Source organism: Macaca thibetana, chromosome 18 (genome assembly GCF_024542745.1).
Source record: "Macaca thibetana thibetana isolate TM-01 chromosome 18, ASM2454274v1, whole genome shotgun sequence".
Lineage (NCBI taxonomy): Eukaryota > Metazoa > Chordata > Mammalia > Primates > Cercopithecidae > Macaca > Macaca thibetana.
In genome coordinates, this window is record NC_065595.1 from 41,040,339 (window position 1) to 41,063,154 (window position 22,816).

The window sequence follows — 22,816 nt, forward strand, 5'->3', positions numbered from 1 at the left end:
AACTCCAATCTAAAGTCTCAGTGCCACTTTTGTCCAGCCTCCCAGTCTCAGATGAGATTCTAAATTCTAACAATGTCAGCCCAGGACTCAGCGCATCACCCAAGTTTCTTTGCTGAATCTCATACACCAGAGACCTCACGCCTCTTCCCTTCTCATGAGCACCTTTCTCCTGAAATTTCTCTGCTCAACACTCCTGACAACAACCTGTCTGCAGATGCACCAACAGCTGCTCCTGCTGAAAAATGGGCTTGTCTGTCTCACGGGGGCTATGATTTCTGGCATATGCATGCCTCCTACTGTCTGTTTGGTTTTAAAGCAATTTTCGGCACACCTGCTTGCTTGAACTTTACTGACAAGCCCTCTTAAGAGTTCACTGAAGAAAAAAATATCTGTTTCCTAGATACTTCCCTGTAATTCTAAATTTCACTTTAAATCTCCCAGTAAAGTGTTTACCCCTGTGAATGGAGAGACAATCTGTGTTGAGACGGTCCCGCTGCCTCAGGCAGGATCTCATCAGCTCTCATATCACAGCAGATAGAGAAAGGGATGATCCATTAGGGCAATAAGGCCAACTTGTTCCTACCACCAAAATTGCTCCTTAGAGTGCATTTGCTACTGCCATGTCCAGTCTGGTTTTTACTGTCACCTATGAAATTACATCTCACTTAAAAAATTCTCCAGTTGGATGGTTCTGCTCTTTTGGTTTTGACTCTACCAGCTTTTTGTTTGTTTGTTTTGTTTCTTTTTTTTGAGTCAGTTTCTTAGAAATACCACTAAGTTCATTTTTACTCTAGTGTCTAGACTTGCCTTACAGGAGTTCTCCATAATGTTGCCGTTTGGATTATTAAGAGTCACCATTTAGTCTGTCCATGGGTTATGCAAAAAGTGGGTATTTAATATGATTGTAAACAACAAATCAACCATTGAAAAACAAACAGACTGTTTTTTTTTCTCTTCTTTTGGTTTAGGGGCCTTCAACTTAACGTAATTGTCTCAACGTTCCAAGGTAGTGCTTGTGTGACCATAGCATTGCTCAGTGTCAGAAACCACTTCTGATTATTTCTCCTGTGGAACTGGCAGGTGCTTTCAATTCTAGCCAAGGTTTTTAGGTCCACCCATCTCAAGCATTGCAAAGCAAGTGAATTTGGGAGTAAATGTACATTTCTGAAGCAGGTTCAAGTCAGCTAAACTTCATGCAAAATGATGAGCAACAGTGGTCTACATGCAATTGTAGGAAATTTCACTAATATCATGAAGGTAATGTGAGTATGGCTCATGAAAGATATCTCAAAACCCAAACCAATAAGCATTATAAAAGGAAGTGATGGGTGGACATGGATGGACTTTTGGACTTAGAATGCTGTCACAATGTCCAAATATATACACACACACACAGACACACACACACACACACACACACACACACACAGAGGAGAAGAAGCAAGACAGAGTCCACACAGGACAAAAGCCTTGCATATAGAATGTGGCCAATGATGTGATCATTATTTAAATAAATATAACTACTAAGTGTCATATTTACTTAAACACTGGACGTTGGTATACAGTGATGCAATGGATATTATTATCCCTGATGACTTCTGTTATAATCAATGATGGTCAAGCTACTCAGTGAATCAGTCAGGATATGAACTCAAGCAATTCTGATTTTAAAGCCAATGCTCTTTACATTCTGTCTCAAGGCCCCTGTGGCTTCCATTTCTAGATAAAGCATAACGTAACCTCAGCCACTAAAATCATGTTGCCATTGGTGCCGTCTCTCATTCTCTCTTCATCTTCTTTTATTTTGTTTCTATGCCTGTACAAAAAGGCAACTGCCCTGGGAGTGGACTCTGCAAGGACACCAGATGCATTCACACTCCAGCTCTGCTTCATGCATGCTCTATGAAACCTGGGCAAGCAAAATAACCTCTCTGAAACTCATGTTTGTCATCTGTAATGTGGGAATAAAAATCTTGAACTAGGCTGCTGAGAGATTAAGCACCCAGTAGACAATAGGTGTGAAGCAATTATTAATTCCCTTCTTTTTCCCTGTCAATTTGCTGGCTCCAGATTGGATACAATCTTCCTGCTTTGACCTTGAGTCTCCCTCCTTACAAAGTTCAATTCCATTTACAGAGCATCTGAACATAATTGGCACCTAATGAATACATGTTCAGTGAGTGAAAGACCTCTTCAAAGCTCAGATATCCTCAGGACTCCGAAACCCTGCCTGAGCCTTGTGAAGATCTCTGTAACTGCCTTATATCCCCACATTGGTTTATGCACATTCATTATCATTTACCATATTGGCTTCTAGTTTCTCTTAATACATCATAAGTTTCTCAAGAGCAAGGACTATGTCTTACTTTTCTTTGTAAACTTAGCTATTACAAGATATCCTGAATATTTGACAAATTACTATTTGGAAGATTTAAATTGAATCATTATTCTAATATCAGTAGTTAACACTGATTAATCTTGCCTGTAATATTAATTCCTGGAAGTATTTGAAAATATGATGAAGGGAATAAAAAGGTTAGTGCTCACTTCTGCAGCACATATACTGAAAATAAAACAATACAGAAGGCTGGGCACAGTGGCTCACGCCTGTAATCCCAGCACTTTGGGAGGCTGAGGCAGGTGGATCACGAGGTCAGGAGTTCAAGACCAACTTGACCAACATGGTGAAACCCCTGTCTGAAAAAAAAAAAAAAAATACAGTAAAGATTAGTATGGCCCCTGTCCAAGGATGACACACAAATTTGTAAAATGTTTCATAGTTTTTGCCAAGATACGGAATCAAACTAAGTGTTCATCAGCAGATGAATAAATAAAGAAAATATGGTATATGTACACAATGGAATACTATTTGGTCATACAAAAGAATGAAATTCTTTTGCAGCAACATGCAGCAACATGCAGTCATTTGCAGCAACATGCAGCAATATGGATGAGCATGAGATATTATGTTAAGTAAAATAATTCAGGCACAGAAAGGTAAATATCACATGTTTTCCCTCAGGTACAGAAGCTTAAAAAGTTAATTTCGTAGTAGAGTCTAGAATAATAGTTATTTATTTATTTGTTTATTTTTTGAGACAGAGTCTCCCTCTGTCGCCAGACTGGAGTGCAGTGGCACGATCTTGGCTCACTGCAACCTCCGCCTCCCGGGTTCAAGCAGTTCTCCTGCCTCAGCCTCCCGGGTAGCTGGGATTACAGGCAAGCGCCACCACGTCTGGCTAATTTTTGCATTTTTAGTAGAGACCGGGTTTCACCATGCTGGCCAGGCTGGCCTTAAACTCCTGACCTTGTGATCTACCTGCCTTGGCCTCCCAAAGTGCTGGGATTACAGGCATGAGCCACTGCGCCCGGCCCAGAGTCTAGAATAATGGTTATTAAAAGCTAGGAAGGGTTGGGTCAGAAGATACGGAGAGGTTGGTTAATGGAAACAAAATTTCAGCTAGACAGGAGAAATAAGTTCTAGTCTTCTAAAACATGATAGGGTGAATAGCAACAATTTATTTTATATATATATATATTTTTTGTTGTTGTTGTTGTTGTTGTTTCTGTAGAGACGGAGTCTCACTCTGTCACCCAGGCTGGAGTGCAGTGGCACAATCTCGGCTCACTGCAACCTTTGCCTCCCAGGTTCAAGCAATTCTCCTGCCTCAACCTCCCGAGTAGCTGAGACTACAGGCACATGCTGCCACACCTGGCTAATTTCTTTTGTATATATATTTTTAATAGTTAGAAGAGAGGATTTTGAGTGTTCCCAACACCAATAAAAGATACATGTTTTAGGTGGGGGATATGCTAATTACTCTAATTTGATCATTACACATTGTATCAAAATATCACTCTGAACACCATAACATATATAACTATTACGTGTTCATTTAAAAATGTACCATTAAAAATGGTACCAGTACTTTGGACAGTAATTTGACAGTTTCTTATAAAATTAAACCTATAGTTATCATATGGCCTAGAGATTCCTCTCTTATGTATTTACACAAGAGAAATGAAAACATGCCCACAAAAACATTTATATATAAGAATCTTTATTGCAGTTTTGTTCATAATCAAACATAAACAAATTGCAAATATTCATGAACCAGTGAATAGTTCCAAGTTGTGGTATGATGATGCGATATGTACTCTTTAATGAAGAAAAGCAACAAGCTACTGATACATAGCATAACATGGATGCATTTCAGAAATGTTATGTTTTGTGAAAGAAGCCAGACATAAAAGAGAACATAGAACATACTTTATGGTTCTCTTTATATGACATTACAGAAATCAAAGCAGCAGTTGCCTCAGAGATGGTATGGAGTGGGATATAGTGGTAAAGGGTAGGAAGGGAAAGCTGTAGGATATGAATACACTATGTATCTTCATTGCAGACTGATTATGTGGGTGTATACATGTCTCAAAATTCATTGAACTATATACTTAATTGAACTGTACACTGTATTTTATTGGATGTAAATTAGACCTCAATTTAAAAGATAATATACAATTCAAAAACAGAAGGATCTATGGAATAGATCTACAACGTAGAGCTAACCAAACTAATATACCCATACTCTGATGATCACCTAGCCAGAATATGGGTATATTAGTTTGCTTAGCTCTATGTCATAGATCTATTCTGTATTTGTGCAAAAGTTATATTTTTATCAGTCTCATGTTTAATGATTTAGACCAGAAATGTGTTGGGGTGGATAATGTATAGATATCTGTGTGGTAGGTTGGTTTAGAAAATGAAGCATTTTAAAAGGCAAATGACTTCTCTAATTAATCATGTAGTAAATATTGTCCATAAGATACATGCACATTATATATATACATAATACATGTATATATATATGCCTATATAATACATTAAAAAATATATTTTCTTTGACCGTCAATAAGCAAAACAAAATAAAAGAAAACATACCCCCGCTTCCTAGTGAGGGCTCTCACATTCTCATGTTTGGGATCTGGCTGGTGGTCCTGGTGTTGCTGATTTTTTAGATGGTCCCTGAAAGCAGATGCCTCTGTCTGTTATTTCCTCAGGAAACTCCAGAATAGGATAATCTCATAAAACCACCACTGTACCCTGGAAGATACAAATTAGCTTCGGAATAGGGATAGGGCTCATTTATCTCCTTTAAAAGGGGGCCTGCCAACCTCATCTAACTGTTTTAAGAATTCTTTGAATGGTAAGAGCATTGCATAAACAGGAGCATTCATTGCAATATCGGCTTTGACCTCAACTCAACCCTTCCCCTTACAAAACCACTGAAGAACGTTTTACTCCATTTATAAAATATGAAAGGGACCTTTTAAGGTTGTTACTTTCTAATTTTCCCAACTCATTCTCTTCATCCTGTCCCTGCTGGCTCAGGACAACCTCCTACCTTGCATTGCCTCTCATTTCATTCACTTCTAACCATCCCCTTAGATGTTAGCTGATAATTACATAATACCTTTACTGGTTCTCTCAGGCTTGTTTTCAGTTTTAAATTAATTATGAAAGTCCCTCAAGTAGCATTTCACCTCACAAATGTGGCCCTGCCATCCTGGGACCCCCTGAGGAAAGTGGCTGATGGCTTTGCCCATTCAGAAACTTGGCCATGCTGAAGGGACACCCCGTCTCTGATAGGACAGCAGTTCTTTTTGGGCTGAGCCAAGGGTGGGACATGACAGAAGTCAAGGCTGATTTCTATTTCCCTTGAAAACACTGGTCAGAATGGAGAGGCTGCCCCATTTAGTGAGCTTGGGAGGATGACTCATCCCTGGGAAAACTCATTACTTTCCCAGAGCCTTGATCTGTTCCCAAGTTCTCCTTTTTTATGGCAAATATAAAGTGTTAGAACTCCCACACACTTTTCCTTCAGTGTCTCTGAAAATCGTTCAACCTGTTCAGGATTTTGCCAGTGATGAAAAGCTTATTCTACATATTTTCAGATAGCAAATGTCATAGAATGCACATAATGTGACTACCTATTGCATTGACATTCGTATTTATTACTCATAAGCGAGCCATTTCTGAGGGAGGGAGCCCGGTTTGCTCTGTAATGCCCTGAGACAGTCCTGTATCTCCTGCTGCGGCTCCTGACAGATCTTATAAAAGATCGTAAATTACTATCTGTTGAAATATATGAATTTAATGAATTCCATTAATGCACACCTGCACAGAAGAGATTTCAGGAGCCCAAAGATATGATCAGTCAAACAGCTTTAATAGTTATTAATTACAGAAGCAGACTATTTATCCCCTGCCTACATAGAAACCTGCAAGTAGTGTAATACTCACACTTCAAGGCTTTTTGGATGGAAGAGAAAATGGGCTTTGGTTGAAAGGATCAAATACTTATTTTAGCTAATGCATTTACATGCTGGGACTTTTATATTTATATATGGGAGAGCAGTCACTACCTTTGTATGTAGATTTTTAAGAAATTTAATATCATGAGAGTTTTTTTTTTTTTTTTAAGAGTTTTAAAAAAGGCTTTGGCCAGTATTTAAAATAGGCCACTTACTTTTGCTTCTACATGCATGAACATCAAAATGTGTAGATCAAAACCTAAACTAACCATTTAGGAAAGTCCAAATCAAAGTGTCCTATGTACTATTGATAATACATCCATTGAAATGGTTGGGCAGGTGGCATACATGAGGTTTCCAGGAAGAGTAGCCTTGATCCAGTTATCTACGTTCTAGGGACAAAGATCTCACCATCTTTACCTAGTCATATGAATAATGACAGAGGTTAATATTTATCACGTTATATGCTTCATGGAAACTCTATAAAAGAAAAATGATTATTCTCCTTTTATAGATAAAGAAATTAAGGCATAGGAAGGCAAAGGATGCTACCCTTGATCCCACACGTAGGGTTTGAAAACGAGGTGCCTAATGCTTGACTCCACACCCTTAACCACTGTGTAATGCTGCCTTCCAACCATTCTAAAAGACTGCCACACAAGACCCTATTTCTGTTCCTGTAATAATGACTATCTACCTGGATGCAAACATTGTGACACCAGGTAGATAGAGGCGCATGCCCTAGAGGAGGACAGAACACTCCTCAATGTAGAATCACAGTCCCGAAGCCTGCAGGATCTGATGACACAAGCAAAGTCAGAGGGTCAAGAACCATGTCCAAAGACTGACTTCACTAAGATTCTTCTCCAATTACAGAACCAGTACAAATGTCTGCATTCTAGGAAAAGGATGTCTGTCCTCAAGGCTCAGCAAAAGTAAGAGTCAGAGGTGGATCATTGTGACGTACAGCCCTGGCCACTCTCCTGCATGTTGGATTCCATATCTGGATATTTAACTGGATAGCCTGTGTCAGATATCCCTTCTCTGATATTTCTGTTGCTCAGTAAATTGATCATCCTATCCTCGGACCCATTCTACACTGCAGTACTTGTATTTTCGCATTATATTTAGCTAAGAAAGCTTTTCTCCCTGTTGTCTGCCTATAAATTCACTCATATTTTAAGAACCACATCAAACATCACCTCCTTCATAAAGTCTTTTCTTTCTCCCCAGGCAGAATTAAACATTCCCTTTTGTGTCTCCCTGTGTATCCTGCATATACTTCTGTCATAACAACTATAGTGTTTTATTGCCCTGATTTGTTTACATGACTGGCTTTCCTTACTATATTGAAAGGTGCTTGAGAACAAGGGCAACTTGATTAGCCTCAACATTCTCATATGTAACTAACATATAGTAGGTGCCCAGAAATTAGTTGTGAATGAATAAATAAATAAATATATAGTCATAGAAATGCAGGAAATACATTTTCAGGTGATGTGGGAGAGAAAAATGTGATGGAGGACTTTTTTCCTTCTTTCAAGAGCTGAAAGAATATACCTGGTTTATAAACAAATCATTCCTCTTTCAAGAACAGCCAGGTAACTGTCTCAATAAGTGAAGGACATATATTAGAAAGGCATTACATTTTCTATTGACATTTCATTTCCTGTCTTTTATTATGTGCCCATACAGCTGCAGTAACCTTGCTCTTACTATACTGGTGATTGGGAAAACAATTTCTATGCATAAAGTTTCTATGTGTACAAATATGGCTTAGAGTAGGTGGATATAGGGGATGTAGTTCTTGGTAATAATTGTGAGTTCCCCAAACTTAACCTTTCTTGGCAAATGTCCTTAGAAATCATTGAATGTGTTGTATGTTATACTAAGTACTATCACATCTATGGGGATAGCATGTTCCTTTTCATAAATATAGGGGTGGGTTTTTGTTTTTTGTTTTGAGACAGAGTTTTGCTCTTGTCACCCAGGCTGGAATGCAATGGTGCAATTTCACCTCACTACAACCTCCGCCTCCCGGGTTCAAGCAATTCTCCTGCCTCAGCTTCCCAAGTAGCTGAGATTACAAGCATGTGCCAACACACTCAGCTAATTTTTGAATATATTTTTTTAGGAGAGAGAGGGTTTCACCATGTTGGCCAGGCTGGTCTCAAACTCTTGACCTCAGGTGATCTGCCTGCCTTGGTCTCCCAAAGTGCTGAGGTTACAGGCATGAGCCACTGTGCCTGGCTGGGGTGGGTTTTCATATTCTTTTATTTGACCAGAAAATTAATCCAGTAGAGGAAGCCAGAACTGTATTACTATCCATTTCATAGCTGTGAAAACAAAAAATATGGCTAGTAATGAAGCCAGAACCAGCACCAGCAGCTGGCAGTTCTGACTTCACATTCTAGCATTTTCAATATTCAAAATGATTTTTCCAATGGAAACTATATGGGAAGGAGCACCACTGGCCAAATTCAGTGCACAGTTTAGATAGTAAACATATTTGGGCTCAACATGATGAAGAATGTTCTCAATTCATAGGTGCTTATATCTGAACTGTATGAAAGTGAAGAGCATTTTTGCATGTCTGACTACTTGAAAATTTCTTATCTTCATGATGGACATCATTGTTGTTACCAACACTGCTAGCGGTTTTATAGTATTGCACAATTCCTGTAACATTTTCACTTACATCATCCTGCCTAATTCTCAGAAAGGCCATAAGAGATAAATATTCTAGTTATTCTACCCATATTACACATGAGAGAATTGAGGCTGAGTAATTCAGGTGATAAGCAGCATGGTTTTCTCTTCATCTTATGTATTCTTGCTTAAATTACATGCTCCTTGTGTACCTGTTGTATCCTCAGACTTTGCGAGGGGAGTTTTATGCCTCTTTTCTGGCAGTCTCCCCGTGGGAGGATGCCTAAGTCACATAGTCTTAACAATATTTCTTTTTTTGAGCATCTGTTTAGGCAAATATCTATGTCAGTTAGTGTAAGGAATATTAAGATAAAGACGGCACAATTCTGTCTTAAAGTCACTAATTTGTTGGAATAATTTAAAAAAAAACAAAATAAATATTTTCAAACTAAAATTAAAGACTACTGTGGCAGGAGAAAGGTAAATACTCTTAAGATATGAACTGCAAGAACTGTGGAAGTTAAAATGAAGTGATAGTGCATTATTCTCTTGGGATCATGGATCTTTGCAAATGAATGAGACTGTACAAAGGTTTGTGGTTTACATTATGCTCCTCATGGATTTAAGATCTTCCCATGGCTTCCCATTGCCTATAGAATAAAATCCAAAAATCTTCCACATCCTGACCTCTCCACCTTCCCAGCCTGATTTCTAACCATGACAGGACTCTCGCTGTACAGCATTTCTGACATTTCCCTAGTTAGAACTCACCAAAAAAAATGTTATTTTCCATATCTGTTGCATTGCATATTCTTTGCCTTGTAATGGCTTGACTTTGGTTTTGCCTTTCTTAGAAATCCCAGGCTAAGAGTTACCTTCTCAAAGATACCCTCCAACAAGGCTTTGGAGAATGTCTGGCTCTCTGTGAATATGCCTTGTCTCTACTTCCAGTGTAGAGTTGTTGGTCATCCATCCATCTCCCTCACTAGAATGTCGGCTGATTCAGATATGTGAGGGAAAAGGACTTTAACTTATTTGACCTTTATAAACACATCACTTTATAACTTATTTGATCAATATCTATCAAATGTTTGTTGAACTAATAATGAACAAATCTTAGAGATCATAGAGGGCAACTCTATTGTTAAATCAAACACATTAGTTTCAAATACATAAATTTATGTACATTAACCCTAATGTTGAGGTGGCTACTACTTCAAAAACTAACAGTAAACTCAAATTACTTTGTAATTTCTTGATTACTTTTATATATATATGACACTTTAGAAATAATGAAAAACAGTAATAATACTCTCCGTATGTTCTTTCTGATCTAGAATAAACAACCATTGTTCATTCAACTATTTCAGGCATGATATAGCTACATACATTTTGCTTCACTATTCTCTAGTCTCAGAGAACTTTGCCAGGGCTCCATTTCAAATGGATTTCCTGGAGTCTGCTTGTAACACTCCTGAACACTTCGCAGAAACAAGGAGAAAAAAGTCAGAATTGGCCTGGAGCTCAGAGCCATCGTAACATTGAGAAAGGGCTCAGAGGAGTCTTCTAAAAGTGAGAAGGGTAGATTATTATATTGCATTATTAATATGCAATGGATATGCATTTATTCATGTATGGTTGGCTCTACCTTTTCAACATTAAATTACTTTCTACCTTATGAAAACTTAGTTCCAAATGCTTTTCTGAAGTGTAAATTGTCTAGGGAGAAAAGATGGTTCTGTTAGGTTGGTATTCGAGGCCAGCCCTAGGTAAAATAGTGAAGCAGATGAAGTTTTTTTCTTGGAATCCTTCCATCCTAAATGAAAAATAAAAGAACAAACATAAAGCAAGCCCACTCTGCTAAAGTGTCAGTGTTCTCATGTTATTTCCATTGTCTATCATTGCTACTGAATGCATATCCCTTCCCTAAACTATTGCCACTGCCTGCCTGCCCCACACATATGCTACATACGTTATTGCACGTACACTCTTTTTTGGGGTAAGGATAGTATAGGAATATACCATAATAGCAAACTATTTTAGATCTCAGAGGGTTAACCCATAAAACATTGTTTCTTCCTCATGCAAATCTGCTGTAAGTCCAACAACTCCACAAGGAAGTCCTATGACCAGAGCAAGTCACACGATCTAATTTCAAGGAGACTAGGAAATGTGGGAGAGTTCCCCAATATTTAGTGAGCAGTAAACTATCTATGCTTCATTCTTTATCTCCAGCATTTTCTTAAACAGCAATAGGCAGGAAGCAAAACTAAAACGAATCCAATAAGTCAAAGTAAAACTTATCCAGTCATAGCTCTACTTTCTGATGGAGACCAGGGCAGAAAACCAAACCAATTTATTGCTTCTATTGCCTTCACTCATTCATATGTTTCTCAACATTTTAAACAGATTATATTTTTCACTGTTACAGGTGAAACTGTGTTTCTCCAAACTTCACATAATGGAGTCCTAAACCCCAATAACTCAGAATGCAACTATGTTTAGAGATAAGGCCTTTAAAGAGGTGATTACATTGAAATGAGGACAATGGGGTGGGCCCTAATCTAGTTTGACTTTTAAAAGAAGGAAATTCAAACACACAAAAACCACATATTCTCCTGCACAGAGGAAAGATCACCTGAGAACATAGCGAGTGTGTGGCCAATTGCAAGAAAAGGAGAGGCCTCAGAAGAAATCAACCCTATAGACACTTTAATCTTGGACTTCTATCTTTCAGAACTATGAAACATTAAGTGTTTGCTGTTTGAACCACTCAATCTGTGGTATTTTGTTATGACATCCCCAGCAAATGAATATACTCATTTTCAGCATGCCACTGTATCGGATGGGATGGGCTAAGTTACATTGTAGAAACAGCTACATTCAAACTCTGTAGTTGAAACAGGTTTATTTATTGATCCCTGTCCTTTCATAGACCAACTTGAGACCCCACTCTATGTGATACTTGCTTAAATCCAGACTCACAGAGCTTCCACCATCTGAAATAGTAAGAGCCAGTCTGATGCAGGAAAAACAAGGCACCAAAGTAGTCTTTGGCATCTGCTTTCTTGTCTATCGCACTGGTTTAGGCAAGTCACCAGGCCAAGTTCAAACCCAAAGGAAGCAAGGAGTGTAGTCCTTCCCCTTGTAGGAAGAAGGAGAACAGGACCATTTGTCAACAGCCCTGTGACTACACTACCACACCCCATGAAAGAGGAGGGTAGTAATGAAACATCTACAAATTTGGAGGGTGATAAAAGAAGGTAATTTAGTGGTCCATTGACATTGATTATTTCCTGGCAGCATGGTATCATAGAAAGCATTCTGGGTCAGGTATATGCCACCTCTGTGAACTGAACCTAAATCATTTATCTTCTTTCTAGACAAGTCACTTAAACTCTCTAAGTCTCACTTTTTTTTTCCTTATTAAAAGATGGAACAAAGATGAGCACCAAAGATCTTTTCAGCTTTAAAATTCTGAAATTTTATAATTTTGTATGTGCTTTCTCTATCAAGTTATCAACATACTTTTCCCTCCCTCCCTCCCTCCCCCCTCCCCCCCCCTCCCTCCCTCCCTCCCTCCCTCCCTTCCTTCCTTCCTTCCTTCCTTCCTTCCTTCCTTCCTTCCTTCCTTCCTTCCTTCCTTCCTTCCTTCCTTCCTTCCTTTCTTCCTTCTCTGTTTATACTAAAAGTATATACATCCTGAAGACCTACTGCACACTGGCCTCTGAGTAAGATACATTGAAAAAATGAAAAGATGCTCAAGCTTCGTGGTGGTTACTGCAAAGAGAGAGAGAAAGAAAGAGAAAGAGAGAGAAAATGGACACACACACGAATAATTACTCTCAGCCATTCAATCAAGAGAAACCAAAGTCCTTAAAAATAATCAGAAAAGCATTCGTTGAGGCTTCAGTAGGTAATGAATCTATGCTTAGCAAATCAGGAAATGATTCATAGTGAAAATGTCAATAGCTATAAACAATATGAAGATTCTCTAGGAGGAGAGACTCAAAAAAGCAAAGCAAGGAAGAGTCTAAGTCAGAGGGCTGCAGGAGGCAGAGTGACTGACTGAAGTCCAAGCTTGGTTTGGAGGGATATCAGGGAGTTAAATGGAGAGACAGAATGGGATGGGGTCAGATAGTGGGGAACCTGTGGATGTTATCTAGAAACGGACTGGGGACCCTCACAAGTTTTATGAAGGAAAATAACCTAATGAAAATAATGGAATTGATTTTGTGAATACTTAAGAACAGCAAGTAATAACAATGTTAAGAATGGTATGAAGAAGAAGAAACTGTGGTCATTTAGAGCAGAAATATGTTTTAAAGCACATGAATTGCTTAATAAGCTGCCTCGTGTGTGTGTGTGTGTGTGTGTGTGTGTGTGTGTGTGTGCAGAAATCCTCTGTGGTTGCTGCAGTTGTTAATTTTACACGTCCACTTGGCTGGGCTATTGTGCCCTTTGTTTAGTCAAACACTGGTGTAGTCTAGTTGCTACTTTAAAGATATTTTGTAGGTGTGATTACATTTATAATCAGTTGGCTTCAAGTAAAGATTATCGCAGATAATGTTGATGGACTTCCATTAGCTGAATGCCTTAAGAGCAAAAACCTGAGATTTCCCAGAGAAGAAGTAATTCTGCCTCAAGACTGTAAAATAGAGATACTGCCTGGGTTTTCAGCCTGCCAGCCTGCTGGCAGGTTTGACTTGCCATCCCCCACAATCACATGAGCTAATTTCTTTCTTTCTTTCTATCTATCTATCTATCTATCTATCTATCTATCTATCTATCTATCTGTCTGTCTGTCTGTCTGTCTGTCTGTCTGTCTGTCTGTCTATCTATCTGACTATGTATGTATGTATGTATGTATGTATGTATGTATGTATCTATCTATCTATCTATCTATCTATCTATCTATCTATCTATCTGTCTATCTGTCTAGTTTCCTGTTGGTTCTGTTTCTCTGGAAAACTCTGATTGAAACTGTTGGGAAGGGAAAAACAAAGGGAGAATCTTCCATCCAGTGCCCTGAGAGCAAACCTAATTGTGTCTTTACATCCCTTGCTAAGACTGACAGATATGATTTAAATTGTTTTTGGTAAGTGACAAGGATCGATTTCTGAAACATCATTTCTCACAGGAATTCCTCCTCTTTTGCACAGCACTCTTTGCTGCAATGTTTACTTTGCTTTTCTTTTAGTGTCTTAAACTGCCACTCGTATTTTTCATTATTTAAATTTTTACATGTTTATATTCTGTCTCCCTAACCATATTGCTGCATCGTGTACAAAATCTCACCCTGCTCCCAGCCCAGTTCTTTCAGATGTGTTTGCTGATTTGATTTGAGAATACTTGATCCAGAATTTGAGCTCTTGGAATGCATCCTGGAGACTCTCCCCCAAGTCAGGCCCAGGGTGGCACTGGCAGGATTGGAGAGGCTATGAAATGGTTTGGATGTGTATCCTCACTCAAATCTCATGCTGAATTGTAATCACTAATGTTGGAGGAGGAGCCCATCAGGGGGTGATTGGATCATGGGGGTAGATTTCCCTCTTGCTGTTCTCTTGATAGTGAGTTTTCTTGAGACCTGGTTGTTTACAAGTTTGTAGCCCCGGGCCAGGCACAGTGGCTCACACCTGTAATCCCAGCATTTTGGGAGGCCAGGTGGGTGGATCACAAGGTCTGGAGTTCAAGACCAGCCTGGCCAACATGGTGAAACCCAGTCTCTACTAAAAATACAAAAATTAGCCAGGCGTGGTGGCAGGCACCTATAATCCCAGCTACTCGGGAGGCTGAGGCAGAAGAATTGCTTGAACCCGGGAGGCAGAGGTTGCAATTAGCTGAGATGACGCCACTGCACCGTACTCCAGCCTGGACAACAAAGTAAGAGTCCATCTCAAAAAAAAAAAATAAAAGAAAGACGTAGCCCCTTCCCTTTGCTCACTTCTCTCCTGCCCTAGTTATATAACATTGCTTCCCCTTCTGCCATGATTGAAAGTTTCCTGAGGCCTCCTCAGCCATTCTTCCTGTACAGCCCGTGGAACTGTGAGCCAATTAAACCTCTTTTCTTTATAAATTATTTAATTTCAGGTATTTCTTTATAGCAGTGTGAGAATGGACTAATTCAGAGAGGGTGTTTGCTCGCTGCTTCTCGTCCACAGTAGCTGCTCAAGGAGGCAGGAAGGGCTTCCTCAAAGGAAAGGAAAGGAAAGGAACACCCATCTGTCTCGGTAGATCACAGAACCACTTCTACCGTTTCCCATGAGTGCCCTCATCTCACTCTGCACGGAATAAGTGATATGACTGACAACCGAGAAGCTCACCCAATCCATTTCCACAGACACTTCAATTTGGACTACAGTATAATCATAACCCAAATCAGATTGAACAGTTTCTTGTCTCTCAAATAGTGAATATTCAGACACAAAAATGATCAATTTAGCATATGCTCTTTGTCTGTCTTTGCCTTTGTTTGCAAACTTTTCCCAGGCAAATATGTTAACAAAATTTGTAGCAAACGGTATCTAGATCAGGAGATTAGAACTGTCTTTCTTTTAAAAAATAGGTTCTTCATCCCACGTGTTGTATCAAGGCATTATGAAAAGCAACAAGCTTCGCAATACAGAGTGAATTAAAATAATTTATTGTTGTTCTAAACTTCCTGCAAATTATCTGTGCGTGTTGTTTCCTTAGGATATGTGTTGTTTCATATTGGTCAAGTTCTGCTTGTGACCGATTGTAAGAATGTAGTCTCTGTGTTACACATCAAGTGCCACAGTATCAAGAAGATAAAATGGTTCTCGCTCTTTGTTTTGTTTTGTTTGGCTTTATTGTTTTTGTTTTTGTTTTTAGCTGACAGGACAGCAAATGGCTCAATGGAGAAAGTTCTATTTGGGTGGAATACTGAAACACAGGAAAGGTTTGAGCAAAGTATGTCCAAAAACACTCTTCCTATTGTCTGCCTCAAAAAAAATCAACTTTCAAGTTTCTTATCCATAGCAAGTTTAATCTCCTTGCTTGTCAAACAGCTACAATAACAATAATATTTTCTTGTTTAAAATAATGGAGAAGGAGCCATATTTCTTTATGATTAGTTCGGGTCTTGTTTAGATCCCTATCCAAGAATGTAAAAGTCCTGAAGTCTGAAGCCAAATTTTAATAAGACAATATTATCTTGAAGATATTCCCAGAGTATGGACATAGTAGACAGAGTTAGAATTAAGCTCCAAGATAAGGTGATAGAGAAGTTTTGGGAAAAGTTAACAGAACTAAATTTGCACAAACAGTAAGAAGCATCTCGGCACAGAGACCACTTACAGTAAATTCCATATGCCATCCTGGATTCAATGTTTGGCTTGACCCTGACTAACATTCCCCTATGCCCTCCTTTTTACTTCTTAAATTGCTATGTTCGTCAAGGGCCTGCTGAGGTCTCCTCCGAGCATTTTAATGATTAACCGCTTTGGACAGAATCATTCATTAATTTATCAAATATTTATTGAGGGCTTAATATTAAAGTCCTCTTACAAACACAGGCTGCATTCCATTCTAGAGTGTTTCTATTCATTTCTTGTGTCTTCTTAATAAAAAAGTATATATATTCTCCCTGGAGTGGGGCATGTTATCTTATCTGGATCCCTGGAACTTTACAATAGGGATCACTATTCATCTCTGCTTTTAACCCTGCTCCAGATTCTGGGAACACTTGTGCTCCAGGAGGCATTAGAAAGAGGCAAACCCCTACTGGTTCACAAAGTATCAACATTGTTTGGACCTTAGAACTTCAGTTTCTTCTTTGTTCGTGGATTTATTGAACACCTCTCCTATTCCAGGCATGAGGATTGTAGTGGACATATAGAAACTGAAGATACATAGTTACATTTCTCATTCATGGATGTCTAATTAGATAGACAGGTAAGGAAAGGCATGTTTTTTTTTTTAATGTGAAAGGTGGTGAGGCAGCAGAAGAACACTGTAATTTCCACGGTAGTATAAGAGGAGAAGGCACTTCAGAAATTAAGTCTGTCCAGAAAACATTTTTTTTTCTCCTGTGCCCTAATATAGCTGGCACTTCATGTTGTCAAATGCCCTTGAAACTACTTGTGTTTCTGTCTTACTCTGAGGATCCATACCAACTCTCTGTCACTTATTCCTCTCCTTTTTGCTTCTTCCAACTTCATCAAGTTTTATCACTTTGGATCATACCTTGGTTCTGACTGTTAGCTAATACTTCTTGCACCCAATTTAAATTTTCCCAAATAGAATGATCTTCTGGCTCACACTCATGTCCAAATGTGGCTACAGAATTCATGGCACATGTCTTTTGGGTTCTTTATATTATTCTGTCAATTTATCAACATTGTGGGCATCGTCCCACTCCACATGAGTCTGTAGAAAGCCTTTGGCATTGGCGTGTATTAAATACAATGTTTTAAAAAATATATCCGTTATTTTACAGAGTGTAAAGATGATCCGAATTTGAATCCTAGGCTACCTATCTTTTGAAATCCATCTTTATATATTAGGAGAGAAATATAAAAAAAGAGAGCACATGAGGCAATCATACATTATTATTAGCTAGAATATTAGCATCTAAACTTTAAGTTAAACTTTCATCCTCTTGTGCCTTGTAGGCCCTCACGGACATCATTTGCTTCTCTAACTCTAACTACACAATAGGTAGGCCTAGGGGTTTACTGAATATCCCAGTACAAAAAATCTTCCATCCCTTTGTTCCACCTGACATCCAAAGGGCAAGGGTAACCTCATGTGAAAGATACCGTAGGATCCACTGGAGCATATTCATGTCATTACATGAAAGGAAGCGGAAGAAAATTCTAGAAGAAAAACATAATGCATAAAGAATTAAAGACCTAAAAGGATAATATTTCTCCTGTCTGGATCTGTTCGTATTCACCTTATTTTTCCCATTAAAATACCTATTCAAATATAATCACTATTTGGGCTTCTTGAAGATTAATTTAATTGTTAATGAATATCAAAATCTTTCTCTTCCAAAAGAAGGCTGCGTGTTTAAGTAGATTTGGAGAGAGTTGTCTGTAGAGGGGAGGAGAAGGGAGAGAGAGAGAGTAAAGAAACACTGTGGTTCACCCAAACAAATATAGTATTTCTCTCAATGTCTGCCTTTGGTAGTGGTATGACCACTGATCCTCTTCTACTTATGTGGCACCGCAGTGGCTAGAACAGAACCAAGAACTAGGAAAATGGTCAGGAGAACCTCTAAATAACCAGCACACTGTACATTCCTGAGATCACATACCATCCCAAGATAACCACTCCAGCCTTCAATCAGGGTCTTTACTTCATTACCCAGAGATCAGAAAAGGATGCATTATACCCATCATTTGATTTGTTACTTTGGAAAGTTTATGAAATACTTTACAAAGTTTTCGAAACAAATTATTTCAAAATATTTTCAAACAATGCACAAGACTAAAATATTTTCAATTTTAAAAAGCCGTTTAAAAGAAAAAAAGATAATTTTTAAAAGTATTGTATACACGTTTTTGCCGTGTTTCATGTTATTAAAATAGTAATAAATATATTTCTTAGTGTGCATGGAATGTTAAAATCTCAGCCTATGGGAGGTATGAGGCTGAAGTCAAGCACTACATGTTGGGAGATGAGGTGTTAATTATCATGACCTAGTCATTAAGAGCTTGTGTTTAGGCTCAAAACCTGGCTCATCACTTATAAGCTCTGAAACTTTGGGTAAATTACTAAAGCATGCTCCGTCAAACATACTTTATATATATTTTTAAATGGTAATGATTATATTCTCCAATTTATGGATTATTATAAAGATTAAGTGAAATAATGTATACATAGTGTTTAGAACAGTGCTTGGCACAAAAGAAGTACTTAATAAATATTAGCAATTTTATGGGATTGGCCCTTGAGGAGTGTAACTAGCAGCATTCATTTTGATGTTTCATGATGTGGCATTATCTCAGGCTTGCTTCAGGCCATTGTCTGTGTCTGAAGGTGTCCAGCCTTGCCTGCTGGGTCATGTGGTAGGAGGCCTCAGGCAGAGGCAGTAATGGCCATCAGGTGGATGGCAACACCGCAGGTCCAGATGGTCCTTTGGCAGAGGGTCACATCCATGGCTGGAAACCCAAGTGATGGGGTCCAGCTCTCAGGGGATGGTAATGAAACCCTGATTAGTAATCCAAACTGAATACAATGATGCTTGGGGGAAGGCTGTGGCTTGGTAAACAAACAGATGTCTGAGTCTCACTCTACACACAACAAGCACTGGGCCATTGGCAGTGGAGACAATCCTACTCCCCACTGTGTCTCCATGATGATGCTATAATATTCTGCATTTGGGGGGGCCAATATTGACTCAAAAACTGGATTAGGCTAGGCCTGCAGTTTGAAGTGTCTGCAGGTGAGTGAGTTGGGAAAAAGCCATTTTAGAAATTACAATGGTATTCAAAATATTATCTCATATATCTTCCAGTTTAAAAATGTCAGAGTTGGATAGGGCCAGGCTTAGAACCTCACTTGTTTCTTCCAGGGCTATCAACTATTCCTCCTTTTAGTAGGGGTGTTGCCCCAACTGTGGTTTTGTATATATTGAATACTCCAATGTATTGGAGTAAATGCTGTAAAGTGGACTATGCTGTAAAGTGGACTAAGCATTGGGCTACTTTAGACCTAGCCAAGATTGCTACACAATAGTGCTCCATAAATGATTATTGATTAATTCATAGATTGCTTTATTGTAGCCTAATTACCTCATTAACTGTGTCCACTTGTGCATGTAATAATTATGGCTTATGGAGAATGGTGATATTTAAACATTTTAAATGTAAAGATTAAGTTGTAATTGTAGGGTAGTAGAAGAAAAGTATACTTACACTGATAACTCTGCAAGTATTTTTTTTTAATTCTTTAGTCAATATTTTATGGGTTTAGGTATAATTTATTCTGTGAGTCTCATGAAGTTCTGAATGGCAGTATAGTGAGAAAGCAGTCATATAGATACATGTCTGGGAGAGAACGTAATACATTAAATCCCAAAGTAGATAAAACAGACACAAATTTAAGACTGTTTCAGATAAATTAATTTGTGATGGCTCTGTGGTAAAAGTTTGTCATAAACAGGGTTCTTGTTGCAGACAATCAAATTCACTTTTTCTAGTTTAGACAGACAGAAAGAGACTCTCAGCCGAGCTTCCAGAAACACAGTGAGAATATTGCTCCTCTGCCATGATTAGGTAGTCACCCAATCAGGAAGCCTCTATCAATGCCACCTCCTATGCCACCAACTCTGCTTGATCCAAAAACGGTTTCTCTGAAACTTCCACTTTCCCCACAGAATTCAACTACAAATCAGTTTTGTAAAGGAACAACTGATTGACGGAACCTAAAAATCTCTTCAGGGGCAAGGAAGCTCAAAAATACAGTTTTATTAACTCTTTCATTAAAATTCTGTCCTGGGAAAGGAGAACTTACACTGCATGGAAACAATGCAACTATTGAAGGGTATTTTGAATTGTTCTGAATGTGGAATATTCACTTCAGAAGTCAAAGAAAGATGTAGACATTAGAAATGTTTTCTCATCTGCATTTATTTCATGCTCAACAAAACATCCTCTAAAAGTCCATTTCTGTCCTCATCATAGACTAGACTGAATAGACTGTAGTTATCTAAAATCTGCACAAAACTTTTTGATTAAAAAAATGCCAGATATCACTTTTGTTGTTGGTTTGTTATTGAATGCCTCCAACAGTGCTCTGAGAGAACTGGGAATTTGGATGTGAGTCTTCTGCTTTGGAAACCATATGAATTCTGATTATATCATCATCACATTATTTTTAAAGTAAAATCCTGAATCTTTATCTTTGACTGTAGGCATCAGAAATATGTTAAACTGAAAAGCAATATATATGTCAAGCCCATTCTTACCATTATTATTTTAGTACTTGAAAATATTTCTACATGTATACACAAAGCAATGTAGAAGCTCTTTAGTAACTTTAATAATCTATCTGTTGCAAATTATGCACACAGTGTGATACAATGCAATGCAATTGCATTGCACACATTTCTTTGTTACACAATGCAATAAAATAAACCTTTAAAACTACATGTTAGTAAGAGTTTAGCATTTGCCACTTGATTACCCAATTTTATTTTAGCTGTAAGCCAAATATTATGTTTAAATTAACATCCTTATTTTAGACAAAATTATTTAGATTAATGGTTCTCAGATGGGATGTTCAGGATGTTAAGCTAAATTGGGGAATGGCACCATGATATAAAAATGGAAGAGAAGTAAAACAAGTGTGAGGACAGAGAACTGTAGGTAATAAAGCTAAAAAGTGAATTATATGATGATATAAATATTTGTGGGAGACAGGAACAAATCAGGTCCTATGTATTTTATCAGTCAATATAAACTGAAAAACAAAAAACATGTTACTTATACAATTCATAGTGTTAGAAATAGAAATTCTAGTGTTGTCACGTGGGATGCGGCAAATAGTTAACAAACAGCGAATATAAGGTAATGAAGTCTTTAGCCTCCCATCTAAACATGCATTTATTTACAAGATTTGAGATTTGTAGATGTCAGCCATCTGAGTGTCTTCTCAATTGGAAGCAAGTAGAAAAGTCCTTAGACCTCCAGAAAGACGTACTATGAATTAGGATGAAAAGTCAGAATAAGGTCTTCTCTTAAAGGCTGAGTCTGCCTGGAAAAGAAGTAACAACAGAAAAAGCAGCAATCTTTACTACTCCACATCCTACCAGCCCTGCCCCCCTCTCTCTTTGTATTTTTTGCTAATATAAATTTTAAAATTGCAAACTTATGTCTACCAGAAAGCTGTAGATACAAGGCAAAATTCATCTTGACAATGTCTCTTACTTTATCTACATTAATAGAGAGAGGATCAGAAAGAGGAGAGATCCTGATTCCAACTATCCAGATGATTATCTTGCCACTTCCCACTTCCTGTGGCAAACAAACAGAGCTGCTTTTTTTCTCCTTTTCTCACAAGGTTCCTTTCTTTTCTACTTACCCAAATCCCACCTAGCCTTCTTAACTGAGCTCACATCTCAGTGATTCTATTCTTTTCTTATCTAGTTCACATGTTCAAGTTCTACTTCTTTGCCAAATTCTGCGAGCATTTAAAATCTGTAACTTACAATTCATTACTTAATATATCATTTATTCTTTGTTGTTGTTTCCTGTATCTTAATCCTCTTTCTCCGCTTAAGAAAATTGCAAATAATACAAAGCTGTGTGAGACAGTTAATCACAGGGAATCAAATTACAAGAGGCAGGAGTAATGAGTCCAAGATACCATGCTAAATTTTGATAGCAACAAATGCAAAGTCTGGCCTTGGCCAATGACAATTGTGTGACATGAACTATGGAGTGTCCTTATGGAATTATGTGCACTTTAGATCTTTGAACAACAATAAAACGATACAATTCCGTGCTTAGGAGCAAAAATGGAGTTACATAGGTAAAATAGTGATGAACATATTCAAAATAGTTTATATTTAAAAACTAGGTCTCTCATTTATTTGTCATTCAGTCATTAAGCGTTTACAATGACCTGCAAGTTTCCTTACATTAGAATTTAGGAATGTATAGGTGGACAGTGAGTTGTGTCTCCACTCGAGGATCTCGTACACTCCTGTGCAAACTAAAGCCTGGTTTACAGTATGAGGAACACACAGTCCTGTGCAAACTAAAGCCTGGTTTACAGTATGAGGAACACACAGTAGAGACATGGTCAAACTGCTAGGTAAAAAGCAAAAGCTCGATATTAGTCATAAATGGGCAAATTGTAGTGGATAAATGCTGTGTGC

The 22,816-nt window shown here is 38.1% G+C and overlaps 1 non-coding gene across 1 annotated transcript; it reads left to right on the top strand.

Moving 5' to 3' along the window:
- Nucleotides 1-2,680: 2,680 nt before the first annotated feature.
- Nucleotides 2,681-2,784, top strand: LOC126941654 (U6 spliceosomal RNA). Its single transcript, XR_007721419.1, has one exon. It is a non-coding gene; the product is annotated as a U6 spliceosomal RNA (small nuclear RNA).
- The last annotated feature ends 20,032 nt before the right edge of the window (nucleotides 2,785-22,816 follow it).